This window comes from Apis florea, unplaced genomic scaffold (genome assembly GCF_048593485.1).
Source record: "Apis florea isolate Af1SG1 unplaced genomic scaffold, ASM4859348v1 contig_2_pilon, whole genome shotgun sequence".
NCBI classification, from domain to species: domain Eukaryota; kingdom Metazoa; phylum Arthropoda; class Insecta; order Hymenoptera; family Apidae; genus Apis; species Apis florea.
The window spans coordinates 80,060-106,105 of NW_028256688.1; the positions used below are offsets into that span (position 1 = coordinate 80,060).

Consider the following 26,046-nt stretch of genomic DNA (forward strand, 5'->3'; position numbering starts at 1 on the left):
TCGCGTTCACCAACCGGCGATCGATTCGAGAAGAGAACGAATCGGTCGCCGTGATCCGTGCGACTGAGCGTCGCGAGCGAATTCGTTTCGTCCTTTTGAATACACATCGATCGAAATACGACGCGCGCTTTAACGTTCGCCGCTTAACAGAGTTATTGAACGTTGAAATATATCGCGATCGATTCGAGCGATGGGTTTGAGTGGATTTTTGCACAAATCTGGAAGTAGCGATGTATCCAACGTCGTGAGACTTGTTTTTTTTTTTAAGGGACAGATATATTGATTCATAATACGCTATTAAAATATTAGCATATAGATATGAAATGAGAAAATATTGCAACGAAGAAAGACTGTTGCGATTACGAGTCTTTGTAAATTGTTTATAAAATATATTCTCCGAGTTCGAAATATAAATATTTAATGTAGAAAATATTGAATAGGAAGAGGAATTGACGGAGAAGTTTTTAACCTGTCCAAAAAACGTTTTAATTTTTCATCGTTTGATCTCAATTAAAAAAAACTTAAAGGAAAACTCGTATTGTTTTATTGAACTTCGGTTAAAAACAAACGTTGGAACAAAAAATATTGCATAAAGTTTCGCACGAGGAGCTTAAAGTTACGAAGGTTGGAAAGGTTAAAAACTCGTGAAAAATATTGATTCAAGAAGTCTTGTTGCTTCGAGTCATTTCAACCGTGATTGCAAGGGCTACTTCCGGCATTAACTTCGCTAATCTCTTCCTCAAAGCTTTTTAATCTCCAGCTAAAACCCTTTATCTGGTATCGACAGTTTGTTGCACAATGCCTTTGTAATCGCCGCTCTCCATCATATTATCGTTCGCGATTTACTTTTAACGGCTGTGAAATTACTGTTAACAGCCCTTTCATGATGCAGGAAGCGGAAGGAGTAAGATTGAACTTGGGTCAGCGATACCGTAGGCATACCGTAAGACTAACTAGATTCAACTTCCCACATGAAAATTTATCATTGTTTAATGGCAGTAAGTTTGTTATTAATGCCTATACCAGAATCTGTTCCCAAATTTTGGACCACGAAATTTCGTGATTCCATCTTCGGTCCATAACAATCAGTAAGAAATTATTTATCCAACATTTATGCGAATAGTGATACAATTGATTTATACTTTCTTCTCTTAGCTTAGAAAAATTTTTTAAATACATTTTATATAAGGAATATACGATTTAAAACTCGAGATTAATTTCATTGTAAAATAATACTTCAATTATTTAAAGAAAAAAAATCATATGTTAAAAACGTCAAACGTGACGAAAGTTTTCTTTACTTTTTTCACAATTATAAGTATTCAGAATATTGATACGTATGTTCAATATACGAATACAATCGAATTGCTTTTCATTCAATTTTTGCACAATGTCTAATATAGAAAATCGATCTCGAGAAATAGGGATTGAAGATTTAACGATGATTTTTGCAAGCCATTGAGATCTGTTGTGCGGAAAGTGTCGCGCGATTTACTGAAAAGACGTTTTCACACGGCGATTCAACATTGTGCGATTCCGTTTGAGGGTGAACGTCTACAAGAATGACTGGGATTAAAATAGATCCAACGCGAGTGAGGAATTGCTTCTGTGCATGCAGTTGTTTGCCGGTACGTTTGAGACGTGAAACGATTGAAATGGCGAGTGGCTCGTTTGAAATATCGTTGATATTCTTACGAAGAATATCAAATGCCGATGATTAGAAATATACATACGTATTCAGTGGGTGCAATGTGATCAATCTTATTTACATTCAAAAGAAATCTCTCCAGAGAATTTCTCTGGAAGGTCGTGTGAAAATTCCAAGCATTTTTTCAAGTGAGTAGCATCACTTGTGAAATTTACATTTGAAGAAAATTGTTGAAGAAATGAAGAACTTTTTAAATATATCGATTCAAAATCAATCAACCGAATTAAAAATAATTATATTTTGAAAAATCAAATGGTAATCTAATATTAAAATATTTCCACAGATATGGAATTCATATATTTCCATTAACAATATTAATTTTAGTGAATTAATACTTGTAATATTTGTCGAAGAATTTTTAAATATCGAAAAATTTTGATGATACGACAAATTTCACGATATATGATCATCAATGATCTCAATGACTTCGATTACAGGGAAAGAACCATTTTACAACCATTCTAAAAGATAAGCTAAAAAGTTCTAGCCACTCGATATATATATATAGGTATGGACAAGCTATAAACGAAACAGCTAACTTCGACTAAAAGCCCTATTATTGGAACCTAATTAATCACTAACTACTACTCTGTTCGCTGACATTGACTAGTTGCTGACAGCCAACTCCTGATAAATAAATTCTCGTTCCAAATTCTGATATTTTAAGATACTTGAACATCTCCGATCTTCTCTGAACAAACAAAATTCTCGCGCTAACACTTACCAATAAATCCAAACTTTTTTATTCACGTTATTTAATATCACGTTAAAAATTTATATTTCAATGCGTCCAATTGAAAATGAACTCTCGCGATCGAGCACATTAGAATTAAAAATAATAATGGAAATTTATTAAATAACGTCTGGACAACACTTTTCACAATATTTATCGAAAATAACAACTGTTATTATTATTCGAATAACAACAGTAAAATAGAAATCAATAAATAATACCGGCTAGACACAACTCTGTAATTCCAAGCGATCCCTTATCCCCCCCGCGAGCCGTACGTAAGAATGAATACCGGAAGGGGTAAACTCTATCGATCGCCGCCAGTTTACCCCGGAAACTCTTTCCCAAAATAAATACACAGAGGAGAACGGTATAAAGCGGCCGTTCGTACGGAAGAATGGAATTTCGATCGATAGAAATAACGGAGGATCGATCGTATTTAATTCGAAAGTTTCGAGCTCGATTCCGAGATTTCCGGGACGAAAGGTCACTCCGCTTTTGAGTGGAGGAATAACGTGCGGCGAAATAACGAAAATTCAACCGGAGTGTGTTGGAACACCTGGTGGATTCGCAGCCACGAAATTTAATTCTTTCGGCCGAATTTCATTTCCAACCCCTTCCCCCCCCAATGTAATCCGGAAGCTCGCCTCGATATCATGCGATACACTTTGGGGAATAATTGTACACGAGATAAGAGCTATCTGCTTTTGGATCGTGAAGAGATATTTGCCTTTCCATTTAACCTTAGGCGGAAGAATTCTGAGAGAAGTTATCGATTTATTTATTGTGCAATATTTGAAGAAATTTGGATGTTACATCGATTGGTGAAATGGATGGTACATGTTGTATTTCATTTTATTTATGAATCGTGATATTGTTGTAAGGCAAAATCTATCACAAGAGGAACGGTTCGTGTAATGAAAATATATTGATTCTCCCCCCTCCCTCCCCCCACTAAGCATAACTTTTTGCTCTTTTTGTAAAATGGAACAATAGAGCAATAATTTTTATATCGCGCATACATTGGAAAATCGTGATAAAAATAGTTTCGAAATTATTCGTGAATACCATATCGCTGCAACGAGAAAAATAAAGAAGTCGTATTATTACAATCCACGTGCCATTTCGCAACACGTCAAGTATTAGTATTAAACTTGACTGCATCAGCATACAGTTTATAGCGTACTCTTATAAGCCACGAAACGTAATCATACACGTCCAACAAGTTCCATAGTTACACACTGCAGTACACAATCTAATAACAAATATCCCCAGAGCATCACACGTTTCCAAAACAAAAATAATGAAATAACGCGAAAATAGTTAATAATCACGGTCTCTCAAAATAACTTGGATCTCTTCGAAATCTTTCTTAAACGTCCCCACTTACCCTATATCCGAGTCAAAAAGGAAAAGAGAAAAGAGAGAAAAGTCGATTTCTTCGACGATCTGCAATAAACTACCTCCTTGAAAAATTCCGACTAAACACTCCATCGAGCCCATACCAAGCCCATACACCACCAGGCTTGAAAAGATCGTCGTATCTATCGACGACAAAAGCAAGGTAAGCCGTTCCTCTTAAAATAGTCTCTCACGGTAGAAGGACGAAGAAGCCCGATCGAAAAATAATCCCCTTTGGATTTCGGGTTTCTAGATCACTCGGACACCGTTTTAAAGGTCGACGACTTTCTTCCACCCTCGTGTCGGTCGAGTTACGCCCTCGATATCGCTAAAATGTTATTAGGTCAGCCTTTCAAAACGATTTCCTACCCGAGTTTTGGCCATCGACCTCTTCCAACTTCGTTCCTCCATCTGCTTGTCCGCACGGTTCCGAGAGAAAATTTACGACACTTCCTAGGCAAACTCGCGTTTCCCTACGGAAGAGAAAAAAAGGAGGGGGGGGGGGGGGGGGAAGAAATAAAGTAGCTGTGAAGTTTCGACGCGAAAAACAGTTGGTTCCACTTCGATGTCGTTTGTTCTCCAGCGACTGATTTTTCATCGGGCGAGAAACCGTGGCTCTGCGCTCGATTTCGCTTGATAAACGATGCCAAGTTTGACCGGTCGTAAATAAAGGGTAATTCCATTTGATCGCACCTTGTCCTCTGGCAATCTTCGATAACGATTTTTATATTAACTAATGATTTTCACTTAGCTGGAGAGATCCAATTTCCTTCCTTTCAATTGTATTTCTCATAAGACTTTCGATAACGATTGCACATCTGGAGTTCATCTTTTAATAATCGTGTGCTTCTCGAAATTGGAGAAAGGATAAATAAAATCGAAAGTACAGTTCTCTAATGACAATTTCAATTTCAAAACATCTATCGACATGATGCATTCCCCGAATCAGGAATCCTTCCTCCACGCGTTTCTCGATCTTCCTCGACTTTCTTCTCGAGCGAGACACGCTGCTGCTTCGCGAGTTTCCCTTTTGTTTGAACATCGACATTTATGGCTGACCCTGCCTCTACCTACGCCACTGTGCAAAAGGTTGGAGGGTAAAGTAGGCACCACTTCACCGAACTATTGATAGCGCTACCCAACGTGGCCTTTCAAAGATTCGTCTCGCACTCTTCTCCGCCCGGACCCGGTTTCACGCTCCTCCATTCCGCGCGTGTGTTCACGCAGACAGAATTAACAGGCGTTCACAGAAGCCTTAACTGTATAACGGTCGTGTTATTTTCATTGCTACCTAACTAGACAATACCCTCGGCTTTTATTTCATTCGTACATAATGCCTGCCCGCTCGATATCGCGCGCCGCCAGAGATCTCGCTCGATTGTACGAGTATCAGGCTCGCTTCGTGCGGTTTTCTTCGCTTATTGTTACATGGGCAACGTATGAATTTTTTAGAACACTCCACTTGGCGTGTTTCCAAGACAAAAGTGTTCAGTTGTTGCTTATCGAGAAGGATTGTATTGGTTGGATTTTTGATGATCTTTTTTTTTTTTTTTTTTCGTGTACGGTAGATTTTAGTAATCTGAAGTAACAATATCGGTTGGATAAGATGAGAAGTATTACGGGAAGATTTGATTGATTCTCTCGTTAATCGATTGATAAAATTTATCAATCGATTTTATAAATGATAAATTGTTTGGTTAGTTGGAAGTTAATTTGTATGAATTCTAGTATAAAATTGGATACTAAAAAATTTAAAAGATTCTTATTTTGTTTAATATAAATATCTCTAAGATAAGTAAAAAATAATTAATTTTTTTTAAAGTTTTCATTAAGAATGAAAATTTTCAATTTACCTGCAAGCAAAGGCTTTCAAGTTTCTTAAAGGGAAGAAATTGAAATACTTCTCTCTACCTCTTTTGCTTCAACTTTCTTACGTCGCTGTTTCACACTTATCAAACGAAATATTTATTAAAGAAGAAGAAAAAGTTTCTTAAATACTGGGAAATTGAAATTACTTCCATTACTCTACGCCGACTTGTTTCCCACATCTTTCTCAATTTCCATAAAATATGGTATATCGCGCGCGCAAAAAAAAAAAAAAAATGTCCCGTTCTTTAGAGCAAGAAAACTTGTATCTCGTTCAAAATGTTCGACAAACGTTCTTGTGCATCATTATACCAATAGCGTATATACAATGTACACATGATGGGAGTATACAGGTCGCAAACCGCATGTTCGATAACGAATAACCTGCCACATGCAGGATATTCGCGCGTATTCGAAGCGAGCGCGTACGCGTTTCGCCGTAATTACGATTCTCGATATTGTTTTCGGTCGCATTATTAGTTCGAATTCCGGCGAAAACCGCCGAGCATCACGAGAACGATAAATCGATGCGATCCGGACGTAATAGGACTCGATTGGCGGCTATGCAATATGCGCCAGTGTTCGGATTAATATTTAAGATTTGAAGAAAAGATGGATTTCAAAGAAATTCCGAAGAAAATAATTCTGTCGGTTAAATACGAATCTTGCAATTTTTATCTTCATTCCTTCTTCAAATATCTTTTAACCATTTAAAAATATCGAAACCACGAAGTCAATAAAATAATTTCTGCGTGGTTCAGTGTATTTATTTTTAATTTGTTGTTGTTGAATTAAATTTATGATTAAATGCAGTATCGAAGTTAGTATAAATGTTTAATCAAACAAAGATACAAAGCACAATCCTTCATTTTGTCTTCTAAATATATTAAATAATTCCTTAATGGAATAATCAATACCAATTCCACGAACGGTCTATCAAGAAGCCACTCGAAACATCGGGAAAAAATTAAGAATAATCAAATTTACGTCACTTCCTTGGCCAGATTATGTCAAGTCGGTAATATTTCGAAACACGAGAAATAGGTTCACGGAGAAGCTTGATCGAAATACGTAAACGCATCACGTCACGTTTTATACATGTCTGAGAAGAGATTCCATAAAGGAAATGCGGATTTAAAAATATTCAATAGGATAGCAAAAATCGAAACGGATCTCTTTGGAGTAGATATCGATTTTTTTATACGTATAAAAAAAAACTATAAACTAACTATAAAATAAAATCCAAAATAGATATGGCACGTAAGTGAAACGCAATTGAAAAATATATACAAAAGAAAAATCGAATATATAGAAGAAAAATTCTGTTTTATCTTCTAGACATTTTAAAAAAGAATCCATGGCATGGCACATAAAGAACCATCATTTATAATATTCTCATCATCCATGAGAATTGATAATAATAACAACGTTCTCGTATATTTTATTAATAGAAATGCGAATTTCGAATAAATAGAATACAGATATGAAAATAGAAACTATCGAATATCTTCGAATCTTCACATATATCAAAATATATGTCTATTCAGAAAAATATACGTGTGTTTCTCTATCTAACTAGAAGATATAATTGAGGAACAATACTTTCCATACCACTTTGCAAAGTGTCATGAGAATTTTTATAACGTTTTTAAAGTACATTGCTCTCTTATGAGGCATACACATTAGTATATATTGAAATAGAAATCGATTCGATCGTATGGGGATGAAAGGGAAGAGGAAACTAACCGTGTAATACAAACCAGACACGGAACCCATATGCTCGATTTCCGTGAACACTAACTCCGGAAAAGGAAACAAAACTAACAGCGCGCGATTAAAAACGGATAGATATAACCCTCGTGTTTAATTTCCCACCCTTTGCCAAGCTGTAGCTGGTTCCAGGACAGAAGTGATTCGCCAACGATTCGACCAGTCGAATCGAATCGAATGGAACTTCATTTCTTCGTTTCCCACGAGAGATGGATGAAGGGGGCACGGGGTAAAACTGATGAATTTGTGAGCGTGGAAGCGAAAAGTTCGAGATATAACAGTGCTTCGCAATCTTTTTCAAAGTGTTACTTCTTTTTTTTTGTATCATTCGAATTGCTTTTTAATCGTTTCAATTATACTTTCAATTGTATAAGTTAAGAAAATTTAAAAAAACAAAAGAAATATTGATTTCATTATCGTGAAATAAATGATGATACTGTGATCTTGACTAATTAGACAGAATGGCCTTGATAATTTGTTGACAGTAGAATATAATGATGTATAATTACATTTAGAAATACAATGTTATTATGCTTGTAATCGATGCTATGTAAAATAAATAAATTCCAAAAATCATTAACTAAAAATAACAGCAGCAACCTTATAACTTGATGACCTACAAAGCGAATGGCAAATCATGGATTGGGAACCACTGATTTATAGTTTCGTATTAAACATGATAACTGACCCAGATTGTCAGGGAAATTATGGATCCGTTAGAAACTTATATTAATGGTTAACGGTTACAATGGATAAATTCATAGATTTATACGAATTATTTGCAAGAGTTAAAGAAAAATAACGATTGCGTGATAACTGACCCGGAAATAAAATAATAATACGATGTTTAAAAATTAATATTTAAAATAACAAAATAATTCTACAACTCATAATATAGTTTGTAGTTGTTGTTTGAAAAGTTTTTTATCCTCTGGAGAGGATAAAACATTCCGCAGTTGAACTGGGCTATACTTATATCAAAATTTAATTCGTACACTGTCAACTTTTCAAAAAAATCTTTTGGATAAATTCTATTTTCTATTTCATCATGAAATTTCTTCTAACATAAAAAATCGAAAGGAAAAACATTCAAGGATGAATTTTCATTTTATTCATTCCACCAATTTCCATCCTTGCTCCCCCATTTAGTTTCCAAATTATAAATTAAAAAAAAAAGAACAATTTTATTATTTTTTTTACATCCATTTTAATTTTATTATTAATTTTTAATAGATTAAATTAAATACTATACTCTATCGATTCAAAAAACAAACCGGATAATCCATATTACGTTGAAATTAAATTACGATCAATTGTACGCATATTCTGTCAAAATTTCTATACCGTTATTAATCGATCAATTAGCCCGATACAGTAGAAGCAAGTATGTCTTCTAAATAAAATCGTCTGAATCCGATTTAAAAGGCATAAAAAGGGTGTTACCACGGTGCCAGCGTCTATTAATGTCGCGGGCCTATTTCCTCCGGATATATCTTGTTGCCGTGCGAAAATTCACCTTCCCCCCTCGAGGGGGAATGGATATCGATCGATCGTGTGTCCCAGAGTCGAAAGCTGCGGGACAGACGAAGAAGGAGCTAGGGGTTGGGCGGGCGTGCGCCGAAAAGAGACAGAGAGACGTCCTCCGCTTTCACCGTGGTAACAGAGGGGTGGGAACGAGGCGAGGAAAGAAAAGAGGGGAACGAACGGGTGGATGGCTCGTTTATTAAAGTTTTCGAGCACGAAAACCCTTCTGAACGGCAACCAGTTGAATACACGTAAAAAAATGTTAAACACGATATCGCCGGGGAGGGAAGAGGAAAGAAAAGAAAAAAGAAGAAGAAAAAAAAGAAGAGTAGATAAAGGCGAAGGAGGATGGAATACGCGGGATAGGCCGGATAATAAAACGAGAAGACGGAAACTCGGCCGTCCTCCCCGGCTTTTTACCGCGCCATTTTTCGCGTCCTTTCAAACAACTTTCCTCTCGGTACACGCGTGCATGCATCGCGGAGGAACTTTGAGCCGCCGGCCAGAAAATAGGGAGCAAATAGGCGAGGGGACGGGATAAACTATAGGGAAGTGTGCTTCGTGCTTGTTGGGAACTGGATCTCTTTCTCCCGCTCGACACGCACCCCCGCGTCGCGTGTGCACTCGCTCTGATGCTTGTTTACGAAAAACAGAGACCGACTCGATGCACGCATACACGCCGAGTTATGGAGTTTTCGAAGGAATGGAAGAAGTTTTCCACCAGATCCATTGGGACCTCTGAATTCGTTGCGCGGTGAGTGAGTGATATAATATCGAGTTATTATGGTTTAAAGGATTCTTTAAGTTTTCGAGTTGACGAATATTTCTGCTTAGTTTTATTCTCAAATGATTAATGAAATGACAGTAGTCATTTGAATTAAGAAACATTTGATTTGCGATTTTTCATATGCAATGAAAATTTAAATTTAAATAGAAAATCTTCTTGAAAAAAGAGCTCCATAAGATAAAGGGCGAATTGTATTTGTGAAAATTTGAATTCTTTTTAAATATATTTTAAATGTAATGGAAAATATGGATGTAATATAATATGATGATTGGGTTTTTTTTTTTTAAATGAAACAACTATTGAAATTCAAAAATTTAAAATTGAAAAATTTAAATTGAAATATCTAAAAATATATTTTTTTTTGTTATTTTTTTTTTTTGTAACTGAACATCATATAATATAATAAAAAATAATTAAATTTCACAGAATTAAATATATTTTCTCTTCAGTTACGAAAGCCGTTTTAATAATTTAATTTTATATACAAAACTCTGGATTTACGAGTTTAATTAATATCTAGAAAAAAATACTTTTCATGATTTGAATTTGGCATTTAATGTGAAAATGTGGGCATTTTCGTACGTCTACTCCTTTGGGAGAAATCCTTTAATCTGTTTTTCCTTTTCGAAAGTCCCACAAGACTAGAGAGCAGAGAAGAAAAGAAGAACGAAGGGATATTTTTAAATGATCGCAGCTGGAGAATGCTCCAAGATTAGATAACAAACTCTTCGTGCTCTGTTCCATCTAAATTCTATGAACTCTATTTAATGTGTTTTTTGACTGTAGAAAATAATAAACTAATAATAAAAAACAAATTTTTTTATATTCAATAGATAGAAATTTTTAGAATTCTTCAAAAGTTTATTCATGACTTTTTTGAACAAATTATAGATTATAAATTATAAACGATTCTTTTCAATTTTCTTTTCTAATATATTTTGAAATTTATCTTCAATCACGATGAAGATTTCTCAATGAAAAAGTATTAAAAAATAAAATTTTCATTGGTGAAATAATTCTCTTTGAATTTTTTAAGTAAAAATCGTACTTTCAAAAATCCTATCACTTTTTTGCAATGCCAGTTTCCCATTATTTTGTTCGTTAAATAATATAATTACGCAACGTGTGTATTATTTCCTTGTTCTATTACAGAAATTAATTAAATTTAATTGGAGCATACTGCAATATGTAAAAGTAAAAATTTTCGAATCTTCAATGAAAAGATCAAAGCACACGATTAATTTATACATATCGATATTACACAAAGTAATTGCAAAAATAAAGAATAAATGTAATGGTAGTTGTTTTATTTAATCAATGATTTATTTTGTTTACTAATTGATAATGCTAGATAAACAGGAAATGCATTAAATCAATTTTCGCCTCCTTAATGCTTTTAACAAGGAAAGGGTTTTAAGTGTTTCCTTCCTATGTTATTTCTTTTACAATATGGTTGTAGCATACACATTTATGCTCTTTAATATGTCGTGTATAAAATATTGACCGTTAAATAATTTTATACTCTCTAATCTAGACAATTAATCTAGAGATATCTTTTAAAATCTTTTCACATTTAAATATATATTGTGCATATATTTTTTTTTAATATAATGAATATAAATAATAATAATTAAAATATAATTTAAAAGAAAATAATAACTGTAATTATTATTTTTTTTTAATAAAATAAATATCGATTTTGAAAAAATTATTAATGGAAAAAATATGATAAATTTCAACATATTTAGTTGCAATGTTAATACAGAAATTTATGAATTTTATGAAAATATATATTTGTACTTTTAATCCTCTGCAAATTGGGACGTTGACGATCCAAACGAAATTTTATCCACGAATTTCTTTCTCCCGAATTTTTATTTTTAAAAATACACAACATTTAACTTAACGAACGGTTGTATAATGAAATACTCAGTTTTTTATAAATTTAATTAAACTCGGTTATAAACAACCCAATTCTACGAGATATAGAATATGAAAAAAAAATATTTCTTTTACGATACATAAATAATAAAAAAAAAGTATTATTATATTATTATTATTATTTTATATAAAAAAATTTCTTTATAAAACTATAACAAATCCCTCAAATTTTTTATACAAATTGAAACAACTTCAAAACTCATTCTAAAATGTAAAACAGCATGTATGTAACACAGAAATTAAAATCTACAAAAACTTTACCTCCCGAAAAACTCATATTTAAAATCTCAATTAAATCACACTAAACCCTCCTCTTTTTGAATATATATAATCATATCTTTTTTTCACCTTTTCAAAAATGTCATCTCCAATATTACTTTCATCGTAAAATTTAACGCGATATTAATCCAAAAACCATATCAAAAAAAAAAAAAAAAAGAAACACACCAAATCTCACCCTCGATTAAACCTCCTCTTCTCGATCTCTAACAAAAGATCATTTCTCGCTTAAAATTTCTCCAATGCAATTCCACCAAATCCCTACAATTGGTTCTAATCTCGTCTCCTCTCGAACTTCTCTCCAAGCGACACGTATCCGATAAACTTCTCTTCCGACGACCAGCCGGGGTTTGGGAGCAATGTATTAAAGAGGATCAGCAAATTCGAGGCACGTTTCGTCCAATGGCCCCGATAAACACGTGCTGGCTGCTTCAGAAAAGGAAGAAAACTCTGTACATTGTTCTGGGCACGGATATACGAGCGCCCATTAACGAAACGGCCCCTATCCAACCCGAAAGAATTCGCTATTCGGACAGGGGTGAAGTTGGCGGAGCACGTGGTGGCCAGATGCGATCCCGTTGGTCCCAGAAATTAATATTAGGCCCCGTACCTTCCTATTAGTAGCTACATTCCTTGTTTCTCCCTCCCCTCCCCCCTCAACGTGTGCGTGTGTGCTGTTTACCGTTCGCATGAATAATCCATCGGGCCACCCGGTGTATGTACGCCGTTGGCCTCCTCACCTTACAATAGAATCGACTCTCGATCAGGATCGTAGCCGGGTTTCTGGGAGCCCGAGCTTTGGTAGACATGTGGTTTCGCGCGTGGAATTCATTAGGGGGATTTGTTACACGCTAACGAGGATGTTTTTTGGGTAAAAGTGGGTGGTGATTCATTGCTGTGACGAGAAATGAGGGGTGTCGTAAATTAATCCTTGCCTTATTATAGTCGCATACTTTGATCTGATCCGGTAAATTTAATTTTTCTTTCTTAATATTTACATTGAACAGTTAATATTTTTGATATTGTTGTGTTTACGATTAAATTGGTATCAAATTCTAAATTTGGTACGTAAATCAATATTTAATGAAAAATATTATAGATGTATCATTACGTTGATATTATTGTATATCGAATAGTCGTTGAGCTGAATTTATTTCTTTGTTGAATAACATGATAAATTTTAAGTTTTATACTAAACGAAACGATAGTTATTAATACAAGAATTAAAATTGAGGATCGTTGATGCGATTAATGATCTCAATCGACGATTGTAAATCTATCTTATTAGTCATTGTTCTGGTATGGATTATAGTTTTGATTTGATGTAGATAGGTTGTAATTTAATCTAAATTTTAAATTCATCATTATGTGTTATTAACAATCTCTTTTTAAAGTTTAAAACTTTGAACAACTTTAATATTTTCGATATTTTATTTATTAAAATATCCCCTTTTAAGATACTCGTTATTATCAAAAATATTTGTCATAAAGAATCACAATCACCATGTGGAATTCCAGCATATTTTCGAGTTAAAATTTAATCATATCTTATTTCTATTTTTTCTTTTCAAATTAAGATTTCTATTCCATCCATTTTGTTCGTATCGAAAAAATAATGATGTAATATTTTTTAATCGTTCAATTAAATTCCACCTGATATATCAACAATAATGTGAACACGAACACTTGTAAATTATCTCTATATAAATAACACGTTATCAAACATACACCGATATCAGTACGTCACTTGAACGCTGATGCAGTTACTTGCAATACTAACGTAATATCGAGACGAAATTTTCCTCAAAGACGTGACTCACAAAATCTTGATTCTCAAAATTGTGCAACATTATTCAAGCCTCTTATCAAACCATCTTTGATGAAGCTCACACTAATCACGATCACAATATCTTCTTATCGTTTTAATTTTTATTGAAATAAAATTTCAAAAATTCGTGTCGTGCTCTTTTTTGAAAAATTAATATCTCTTAGATTCAATAATGAATCTCTGGCCATCCGTATCGGTTCATTAGATACGTAAAGTCGACGTAGAAATTGGGATATTGAATGATAGACATCTTCGGGTTCATAAAAGTTGAGAAAGTACTCGTCGAGTTTAGAGATGAGTAGGGCGGTTGAACTGATTGGTGGAATTGAGAGGCACTTTGTCGATTACTGGTGAAATTGACAGTGGTGCGAAGGGTTTGTCATTGTGGCTCGTTTGCCTGATAATAGAATTGATTTGTTGAGTCGGATTCATAGCTAGCATAGTGTGTCCGGGACCCTAACCGTGCCCTCGAGGATTTATTGTTTCGTGTGGTGAATGAATTAAAGGGATTTATCGATGAGTAATAATTGCGGTATCCCTGACTAGCAATCGTGGAAGGATTATTGGCAAGCTAAATCGTTAAATGGGATTAAAGGATGTTTTATCGATGTTGAATTAACGATCTCCGTAAAAATATAATAATCTACAATTTTTATCCGATTTTTGTATATACGATATTAAATTGAAACGTTTTTTTTTTATCGAAAAATTATTATGCAAACTCAAATTCTTTTTTACTGTTTTTTTTTTCAGAAAACGAGTTGAAATAAATAAATAAATAAAAATAAAATTTTACACAAAACAAACGTTTATATTATTAATCAGATAAAATTTATTGAATTATTATATTTACTATAACGATTCAAAATTAAATTGGCAAAATTTGTACGAACCCAATTGAATTTGTTTATAAGTTTAAATTAAATAGAAATCGAATTATCAAAATGAAGCGGATCTTTCACAATGAAAATATGATGAAAAAGGATTCTTTAGGATAATTTTTCCAAAAGTTGAACTCGTATAGATCAGAAATAATTCACGGCGAAGATAAATGCAAATTGAAATTGTGTCATCGACACGTGTTGCATGGCTCCTCGTAAAATCAAGTAGCATCCCTGTGGAAATTCATGAAAATGATCCTTCTCACGAACGATCATTTAAAGGCAGATTGAAACCATGAAACGTTTAACTCTATATTAATTACAATATTAAATATTAATAGCACATTAACTATGTGATAAACGATTCGATTATATAATTTTCTGCATAGATTCGTAAAAAATTCAAGGATTTTATAACAATATTTTATTTTTCGGCAATTTTTTTGGTAATTTTATGCAAGTCCGAAAAAAAAAATAAAATACATACAAACGTTAAACAAAAAAACACAACAAAAAATACGTGTCAATATTCTACAAAACATTGATGATGTTGCAAAATAAAATAAAAAAAAAATCCCAATCTCATCAAATATTGATTTCAAAAAAACATTTTACACGCAGTTCATTAGTTTTTATTTGATAGCAATATCAAAGAAGGAAATATTATACTTTCTTTCTCGTAAAGGAGAGATATTATTCAATCTTATGGTTACCATAATCTGAATGTTCGCCACAAAGGTCTATTTCCGCTTTCCATGCATAAAAGGGGCGATGAAACTAGTTCTCTTCGTTTCTTTTTCTGTCTTAAATATACTACTTAACAAGAAGTTTCATAGTTTTGCACTTTAAAGCGCGAACAGTTTAAAACTTTTAATAGTCCTATTTAACGGCACGACGACGTGAAAGAGAAAAAAAGAAAATTGATTAAAAGAATGAGAGCAGAAATCTTTGCGCCTCGAAATAAAAGATGTTACAAAAAATTCAACGATTCCTAACTTTATGCATAAATTTTGGAATATGAATTTTTTCAATTCGTGTATCCATCACACGCACTGCATTCCTTACTCGTGTCCTAATCCTATCTAATTGATTACGATGCTTCAAACATTCTATATTTCTCCAAAAATATTAATCCTTTAAAAAGTTCTTTAGCTTCCTCTTCATCTTCCTCTTCCTCACTCTATATTCGCGTGCCAATGAAAAAGCTGTGAAAACCACTTACAGCATTGAAAATATCAATTCCTCTAAGATTTCTCTCCTTCGTATTTGTCGAGTAATCCCCGCCTTTCCACCCGGCATAAAATACCATTAATAAACTTGCTACGTGAGCCAGCAAAGAATACAAAAGTGGCAATATCATTTTACACTTCTCATCCTCCCAATAGAGGGAGGAGCTAACCTTTAACGCCTGTCCCTTCGAAAATACTTCATGTTTTATTTATTTCCCTCGTTCTTCCGGTGACGCTTTACCCTTCTCCCTCTCCCTCTTCGTCTATTCCGGTCACTTTAGATTGTCGTCACATCGTCGTGAATGTCAACCGCGTGATGCCAGAAAAACCACGATCATCGCTACATAACATGCCCCCCTCCCCCAATGGCCACCTACTTCCACCTACCTACCTACCCACCTAGGGGAGGAGGTAATTAGGGCAAAGAGGTTAATTAACTCGCGTGCATTTCGCAGGCTATTTCCTTCCACCCTTTGTCCACCCATTTCGCAATTTGTTCGCAACATCGATTCCATTACGCGATATTGCAGTCTGCAAATACCAGTGTGCTACACCTCCCTCCCCCTTTTTTTTCTCCTTTTCGACCCTGTTTCTTTCAACCCTTCCTTCCTTCCTGTCTCCTCGTCAACCACGCGAATGGATACCTCCCCCCAACGTATTCGGTTTCCTCGTTCGAATCGGAACTGGGTCGCGGATCTTGCGCCCCAGAAAGAGAGGGGGGGGGGAGAGAGGAGAGAGGAGAGAGGAGAGAGAGAGAGAGAGAGAGAGAGAGAGAGAGAGAGAGAGAGAGAGAGATATAATTATCGCGTTTCACAGGAAAAAAATATGCAAATTCGTGCCGATACGCGGCCTCGTAACGATCGTGATTTTTCATCGGGCTTATCTCGACCGTTTTTTAACTCGAGCCTTTCCAACGTTCACCGTGACGTCAGACAGAGAAATCACTTTGACGTGATTCATTCGTCCGTTTGTATTGGATAATGAGCGCGTCACTGCGCCTATGAAACGATTAACCAACGATTAATTCATTACTTCGTTACTTTGAGATAAAATATGGTATGTGCGCGGATTTATTTCGCGGTTATAACGCCTGTTCCCGATTTTAAGCTTGAATTAACGGCATGCTCGGGGATTTCTCTGACATAACGTGCCCTTTACCTTTATTATACATTATGCTTATGCCTTAAAATTTTGCTCAGTGATTTTGGACGCTGTTATTATTAGCAGCGTGAAGAAATGAAGCCAAGAAATGAAGCAAATCGAAGGCTTTAAATCCAACAATCATCGAACAATTCTTACATTCTTTTCCATCAACGAACAAGTGAACAAATGATATTAAAAATTAAAGAAGAGAAAAAAAGAAACGTTCAACATATTTTCAGAAAACTTTTCTCATAATAATCTAAGTTAATCTAAGAATCAACATTACATACGAAATATTCGAGAAAAGCGACTGCTGACAAGGGTTGGACCGGGAATAATTTCCGCGTAATGGATACGAAGAACGGAGAGAAGAATGGAACGTGCCGATCCATCGAAAAAATCTCTCGTGTCCAGACGGACATACGATCAAAAAGTCCTTCGTTTGCTCGTCCGTCACCCGGTGTGCGGCACGAGAACAGCCACGACACGAGACAATGGGACACACTCCATGCAACATGTGTTACCAGTCGTGTATAAAGAGGGGGAGAGGGGCATGCTATAGCATTCTTCGCGTCCCTGTATCCCCGTAGCCTGTAATATGGACCGGGTATGCTCGAAGGTGGCAAACAAGCGGTAAAAATCGAGGGGGCCAGCTGGGCCTCTGTACACCGAGCAGGCCCATTGTCAACGCGTTTATTACAATGGTGAAATTGCTGTTATACGCCCTATCCTCTCGATACAGCTTGCACAGAGGAGGCCGTAATGGCCAACGAATACGATTGGTTTGGTCAGAACACAAACCCTTTGCAAAATGAATTGTTTGGTGGTGGAGAAATAATGTATGGTTAATAATCTCGATAGTATTTTCCTTCGATCGTGAAATTTTACTTTTTTCGATGGATGCCATTTTTTAGATTGAATAATGGAAGTATGGAGCTTTCTTCGATAGAAGAGTTTATTAAAGGATATCAGCAAAATATCATTTTTTAAGATATTTAATCTTCATAAATTGAATATGGTGGATAAAATGAATCCCACTGTGGAGAATAAAGAACTTCGAAAGATTTTCATATACGTAGAAGCAATTTTTATCGATAAAAAAAAATAAATATCTATATTTAATGTAATTATTTATGGTGTAATATGTATAAAAAAAAAAATGAAAGTAATTCTACACGAGTAATAAATAAATTATTTCTAAGTGAGTAATAATTGACTATTCTTAAAGAACACGAACGATAAATCTCGTGTTGAAGTTGTTCGAATCAATACGACTAAATTTTTTCTTTAAATATCAAAGAATATACAGCCTGTTTTTTTAAATAACAAGGTTATGATATTTTACTTTTAAAAAGGTTACTTTTTTTTTTTATTTTCCCGCAACAACAAGGTTATGGTATTTTACAAGGTTATCATATTTTTTTTTCCACTCATGATATTTTAAACCTGATATGGATGCATCCACTTTAAAGCTCGATAAAATTCCAATTAACCATTCCTCTAGATACTATATCCTATTTTACACACAAGACATATTCATGATCTTTGGAGGATCCCTTTTGTATGGAAACAAAATTGATACAGAAAAGCAGGTCTAATTTAGAAGTTACAAATTTTCTGAAAAAAAAAAAAAAAAAAAAAAAAAATAAGAATTTTCGAGGCAAATTTCGAAACGCTGCAAGATTGAAAGGATCGATCATTCACCGGTCGTAAAAAAAATCGAGCGATGGTATCGAAACAATGCGCGTGTTCGAACGATCAGACATGCGGTGTCTAGAATGGCAGAAATCGGACGACCACGCGGCAACAACACACCCGTCCATCCAGCAAAGGGTTAAGGAACGCGTGGTACGATTTCAAGCATATGTTTAGCGCGAAGATTGATAGGCATGGAACGCCGACAGAATCGAGGCACGTGCGTGAACGGGTGAAAGAGGGATCGCGTGATGAGGTGTCATCAGCTTGGCGATGCTCGCCGGCTAATGCCCGGTGTGCGCCTTCATCGTCGTGGGTTTCATCGCCGGCTCTCTATGGTATTTAACGCGCCCCGGTGCCGGTGACGCTTTCAACGGGAAAAACGGAGCTTTGAAAATGGGGGGAGGGAAATATGAATGGGTGCCGGAGGAATGAATCGTGAAACGAGGAAATTTGGAGTGGCGGCCATTTACGTTCGAGTAGACGGGCAAATTTTTGTGATATGGACGAGAAGCGTCGAGGAACGTACAATTTCCTTTTTTCTTCTTCTTCTTTTCTTCTTAGATACGTGTCCTATTATAATTTTTTCCAGCAAAAATTTTTCTAAGCTATTTTTAAAGCTGATATTTGTGTTATATATTATTACGTTGAGATATAACGTAGGGAAAAGTTTTTTTTTTAGTTCCTTCCAATTTTTGTTTCTGACCAATTTCGAGATTAATCGAGTTTGTGAAAGATTTAATTACCGATCGTATTTTAGAGGGAAAATCCTAAAGATATAATAGAAAAAAATTTCGTCTAATCTGTCCGGCAGATTGCCCGTAAAATCGTACGATTTAATTTAATTTCTCCATTAGTAATAACATTAACGTAAATTAGGACGATAACATCGGATGACCCAGCCTGTATTAATTAATTATGAACGGCTCGACACATTAAGCCAACATTAAACCAAAATGGTAACAACCCGATAAAATCTCCACACCTTGCAAAGTTTCGAGGGACCAACTCGCAGAACGTACGAAACAAGCTACCGTTTTCCTTTATAATCTTAATGGAAGCTGGACGACGGTCGATGGTTTTAAAATTATAATTAATTGCCGTCCCCGCCGTATTTTAGTTTAATCATGCCTCGTTTAAGTCCTTTCCCATCTACGACGAGGATATCCCCTCTCCCGATACAATATTGTTCGTGCAAAAAATTATTTTACCTCGACTTAAGTTCGAAGAAATTGGAAGAACTTTAAATTCTCTTCTTCTTTCGCGCAATCGATTCTTAAAAAAAAAAAAAGAAAAAAGAAATAACAATAATTTGATTAATTTCATCGAAAATATATCACGATATCGTCTCGTCCACGAAATCAACTCCACTCGACGCACCTTTTCCCATTTCTCGCAATCGAATAAAACGGCCGAAGAGAAGGGAAAAGAGAGGGAGAGACAGAGAAGGAGAGAAGAAATCGTTATCGTGTAAGCGACGTGTATTATCGAAATCTTTCTAGCCACGGCCAATTGTGCTCGAGAAGGATCGTTTCGAAACGGTTTGAAAGCACACATCGAGCCGGCACCGGGTCTGTCGTAGCCTCGAGTCGAGGACGGATCGAAGATGCCAACTGACTCGTTCCTGACTCCGGTTGCGGCCGCATTGTCGGCGAGATTATTGCCCGAGCCGTCGATGAAATTGTACCGTTCACTCCACCCTGTCGAGCACCCACTCGTCGAGCGCGGGATCGCGGCTCGACCCCCGCCCCCGCCCCACCGCCCCTCCCCGAGATTTCCAAGTTGTTGTGACGGTGATCGCCGACGTGCTCTTGGAAAAAATGCATTTAGAATATCGACCACGAATCCTCCAGACAGACGAATAATAAAGGAGAGGCGCTTAATGTAAACACGAAAAGGAGGGGTTTCATTAAAAACTCGGACGGGGGATTGGATGTGCGATGAGAGGGATGTCGGAATGGGAAAAATTCGAATCGAGAAACTGGATGATGATTATTATTATTATTAATTTGAAGTGTTCGATGATTGAGACATAATTAAATTATATATACGTATACACTTAATTAATTAATTTTTTTTCTTTTCTCTCGATTAATTTATGACTTTTAATTTTGAAATCTAAATTTTTTTAATACCGTAATTATGAAAAAAAAATGCTCGACCTTTTTATGAAGTATTTAATTCTGAAATTGTCTTAAACTGTAAACTGTTTGATACGTGAAAAATGTATCAAAGATATATAGGTGGCACAATTAGTTTTTTTTAAATATATGCATATAAAGAAAATGCAGGTAGTTGGAAACGATATAAGACTACAGTAATTTTTCTTAAATCATTTAAGATCTGATAATTTCTGCGATATACAAATTAAACGAGAGAAGAGAAAGGAAATAAACTCTATTGAAAATTGATCGTTCAATCGATCGATTTCTCTAATCTAAATTTGAATTATACATGAGAAACGATATATATATTATACACCAACGTCTCAATATCTACATTTCAATTACTAAAAAAGCCTTCCATTAAATTCGACGCACAGTTAGCCGAACACAATACAATTTGCATTGAATATAGTTTCCTACATCCCTCCATCTAACCACATACCAGTCCACAAAGAAACCAACGTGTTCCCCAACTCGATCAAGCGAATACCCTTCTCACATATACAAATTTCATTCGACATTAGCAGTACAGCAGAAATCTAACAGTCGTAACAATCGACAAATCGAGCACAATTTGTTAAATTCCAACTCTGAAATTGTATTAAATTATTGCAATGAACGTTTAATAAGAATTTTAAGATCCAAAATGTTATTGAAGAGAGAATGGCAAGATTAAAATTATTACTAGAAGCATCATGTAATATCCAATTTTTACAATAAAACTATAATCGTTCAACGAGTACAATTCGCTTCTTGCCATACCTACGATTCTTCGTGGCTCAAAAGCCGCATAACAGACAAGAGAAGAGCCGTAAAAGAGAAAAGAGAACGCATAGGAGGGGAGTAAAAAAAAGGGCAGGTGAGAAATGCCATACGCCATACGTGGCCGTCTCGCTCGATTAATCTAACGCAACGCTACACCTCCGCCCGTTATTACGATTAAACTGCATCCCGGGCTCGATGTAATACGCAACAACAGTGGCTGCGAGGCAACGAGGACAAGAGGTACGGTGCATCCTTGTCTCGACAGATACCAGAGAACCAAAGAGCACGTTCCTCCTCGTTGCACCGAGACAAGACACATACCCTCTCTCTCACATTCACATCACGAAGCAACAATTACACCTAATATCTCGATCGAATTATTATTTCACGCGTTTCCGATACAAAGACGGCTCCCCCGCGTCGACCGTTTCACAGAGAGTGCCGCGACAGCTCTCAATCAATAATCGTAATTGGTACCGTCGTCGTCGAGGGTGGAAAATGCCGGTGTGAATATATTCGTTAATTTTCCGCGTAAGCTCGCGCCACTCGATCGAGTCGACAGTCTAATTGGGAGTATCGCGTCGGAACTATTATCGAAACGGATCGAGTGTAAATGAGGGGCTCGACCCCTTCTTCACCCTCGAATATTTTATATTTTTAAAATTTTGGCGCCATTTCTTCTTTCGAATCGAGAGATACGCGTGCAAAGGGGTTTAAAGATAAACGTGTTATCGTGCGCGGGATGTTATCGCGGATCACGGGTCCTTTATCGGGGCCGCTCCTTAACACGCATGATTCCAGCTTGGTTGTGTTGCGCTAGGACAGCACAATGTGCCAGCAGGATCGCCCGCACGAGAGGAGGACTCTCGATAATTCAACGGGACAGGGCGAAAAAAATCAATAGTACAACCACCCCGATAGGGGGTCCCCTAACTCTAACGTGCATATATGGAAGGCCACGAACGGTTTTTCTACCTCGTATACTTAATGAGCACGGCAACCTATTTGCGCAACGCGCACGGTTTAACACTCGACTATACAAGGAGCCGTAGGTCAAGCGATCTTGCGTTTTTTTTTTTGATTTGTTTTTTACTCGTTGCACTTTCCTTTGCGGATATAAATAAATTTTGAAAAGTGACGTGGGATCAGTGCATCAAACGTTGTACACCGTTTTATTTGAAACTTTTCTTCGATTTGTACTTGTGTCGTTAAGTTCTATTTTTTTTTTTTTTTTATAAATATTTTATAAAGATTGGAAAGAATTTGAAATATTTATACGATCTTAATATCCTTTTGTTATTTAATTTCAAATTTGAAAAATATAATAGATGAAAGAAGAAATAAGAAGGAAGGAAACTATTGTTTTTAATCTCAGATGAAATGATAATAATTCATCTACGATATTTCATTGTTCTGTCCTCGATGAATCACCCACGCGAAAAAGATATCGAATAAAGCAAGAGATATTCTCGTACGTAAAACTAATCTTTAATTATTAACATATAATTCTCATCACAAATCTTATCTCCTTAATTATCCAACATCTCGTTCGCAAAATTTCATACCTAATATCAATCATCTGAACCGACGTGATGTAAACGTATTGTCTCAGATTCGCGAAACTTTCAAGCACCATCGGTGTCGACGCGAACAAAGAAAACAATAACGTTCGCTTGGAAGAGTTTTGGAAAAACGGCGCGGAAACATCGGCCACCGCCTCTGTCAAAGGGCTTTTCATCGAATTTTCCCCGAGATAAACACCCAACCCGTAAAATCAAGCGGGATTCTTAACGTTGGAACACGGAAAACGAATATCAAGCAACGAGATCGACCGAACGAGAGACCGACCGAGAAAGACGAGTGAGCAGCCCTGTCGTACCTTCTCTTTCGATAAAACGCTCAAAGGAATTCCCCTCGGTGCACCTTGTTTCTCGCTAGGAAAAGCGGAACTCGCGAGACTCGCGTCAAAGAACATTATTTCCCGCCGTGTAGAAGAGAGAGAGAGAGAGAGAAAAGGGGGGAGAAAAAGAAGAAAATGCGATAAGAGGCCTCGACGCTTTTTGTGCCAGCTTAACACACGAGGAGAGAAAGGAAAGAGAGAAGGAGAGAGAGGGAGAGGAAAATTCAGAGATTAGCAACGATATGGAATGAGACGAAACGGAACGGAAGCATTTTCCACGCGTGACGCGCGTGTAAAAGTGCGTATCGATCTGTGAAAGCGAGAGTAAAGAGTAATACTTGAGAGTAAAATTCACGAGACTTAGTCTCGAGAATTATTTTTAACACAGGATTCGCTAGCGAAAAATCGAAAATAAATCTCGCGAATTATTATTTTGAGAGTTCATTTCTTCCAATATGATTGTCTAATAGATTTGATGATCAAATGATGATGCATTCTAATTCTATGCAAAAATGTTTGGAAAATGTATTTTTTCTTTTCTTATATTGTTACAGAAAACCACTGGTTGGTTCGTCACGATGAATCTTGTTAACTATTTCGAGGGTGAACGGGACTAAAATAAGGATGGTCTCGAAGGACGCTTCAGAGGGTTCTCTGAATCAACCCCTGGAGACAGGAGTTAGGGAGAGAACACGCGGCGACGATCGATTTTTCTGAAGGTTTTTCATCGGTGATCGTCCTAAAGTCTAGGACCTAGACCATGGATTCCCAACCTCTGGGTCGCGACCCACAAAGGGGTTGCAATAGTTATTTTTACTTGGAATTCATTTACATGGAAAATGTTGTAATAAAAATTTTCTAATACTTATTTACTTTGATATAATTATATGGGAAAAATAAATAGAAATAAATTGACAATGATAATGTAAATGAATTTTTAAAGAAATACATTTATAAAAGGAAAAGAATCGATATTTGTTTATTATAAAAGGGGTCGTATCTCAAAAAAAGGTTGGGAAACACTGTCTTAGATATTGTTCTCTTTCCCTCCATTTCACGTTGTATCCAGAAAACGGTTTAATCTTGGAACAAAGTACATCTGTCGTGTTGCTAAACACGTATACATTGATAATTCTCCCCCCATTGAACTATCTCCATGAATTCTATATTATTAATGTAGTTATACACATAATATATATAGTGTGTTAATATTTTCATAGAATCGATTCTACAAACAAGCACAAAATTTGGTAAAAATGTTAATTAAGATTTATTTATAAAGTCACAAGCAATTTAAGTTAGATGAAATAAATACATAGAAGAATAAGAACAGTTCCATCTTTGTCACATCACTCTATTTTTTCTCAATTTAAATTGCTTCTAACTTAACAAATAAGCCTTAACCAATATTTTTGTACATCAATTTTCATATTTATTTTGACGTTTAGAATCAATCTTCAATGACGTGTCTCATAAATTTTAACACCCTATATATGTTAATAATCTAGAAATTTATCGAGATAGCCCAACGAGGGGGAGAATTATCAACGGTGTGGGATATTATTTTACGTGGAACTATTTCGGTTCAAAGCTCGATAAATCGATTCTCAACGTTTCGGTGTCTCCATTGGACGAGGGAATAATTGAAAAGCTGGACGGATTCTGTCGCGTCAATAACGCGAGAAATGATATTCGCGGTTCGTAGAACCATCCGTCTATCTACGAAAATTGTTCGAGGATAGAATATTGGTGGAGAGAAGAAACGATGTTTTGTCTTGTGATTGGTGCACGAGGCTTTTGTACACGGTCGGTGTTGCGTTCGACAAACACGACGAGCACACGGAACGGGGCAAATATGGGAGGGTGCAAACGAGAGAACAGGGCGATTCTGAGTGTAGAGAAAAAAATAAAAATTATGGGTGAGACACGTGTAGGTGGTGCGTCTACGTAGAATTATTTTTACATGGTCTCTTTATTCGTCCTTTTATTATTCATGATAGCGTTTGCTATGGGAATTGCGTTTGTTTTCATAAATTGAAAAACTTTTTATGTATACTATGTGGAAATATTAGGAATCGATAAATGATGAAAATTATCCAATTGAAGAATTTTGTCACAATTTATGCTGTGGTATTTTTGCTCCCTTTATTTAAGTCACTTTCTATTTATGTTATGGTTATATCGTTTTTAGAAATCTATAAAAGAAAAATATTTCCAAAAAAAATCGAATGGAGATTTATTTTTTTAAAAAATTAATCTTATAAAGATTAGAAACGATATAACTTTGATTTATAATATTTTTACATTATTTATTTATGTAATTTCAATCATCCATTTTCATTTTAATTATTTAAGGAAATAATCTTTAATATATTTTATCAAATAATAATAATAACAATAAAATTTTAATAATTTTTTAAAATATAGAATT

The 26,046-nt window shown here is 35.5% G+C and overlaps 1 protein-coding gene and 1 long non-coding RNA gene across 3 annotated transcripts in view; one reads left to right on the forward strand and one right to left on the reverse strand.

Annotated features, from left to right (window-relative positions):
* The window catches only part of Src64B (Tyrosine-protein kinase Src64B), a 67,968-nt gene that overhangs the window by 36,048 nt on the left and 5,874 nt on the right, over positions 1-26,046 (reverse strand). The window lies entirely within an intron of this gene.
* Positions 1,615-24,583, forward strand: LOC147657658 (uncharacterized). The gene is made up of 2 exons (XR_015292006.1): positions 1,615-1,836; positions 24,170-24,583. It is a non-coding gene; the product is annotated as an uncharacterized LOC147657658 (long non-coding RNA).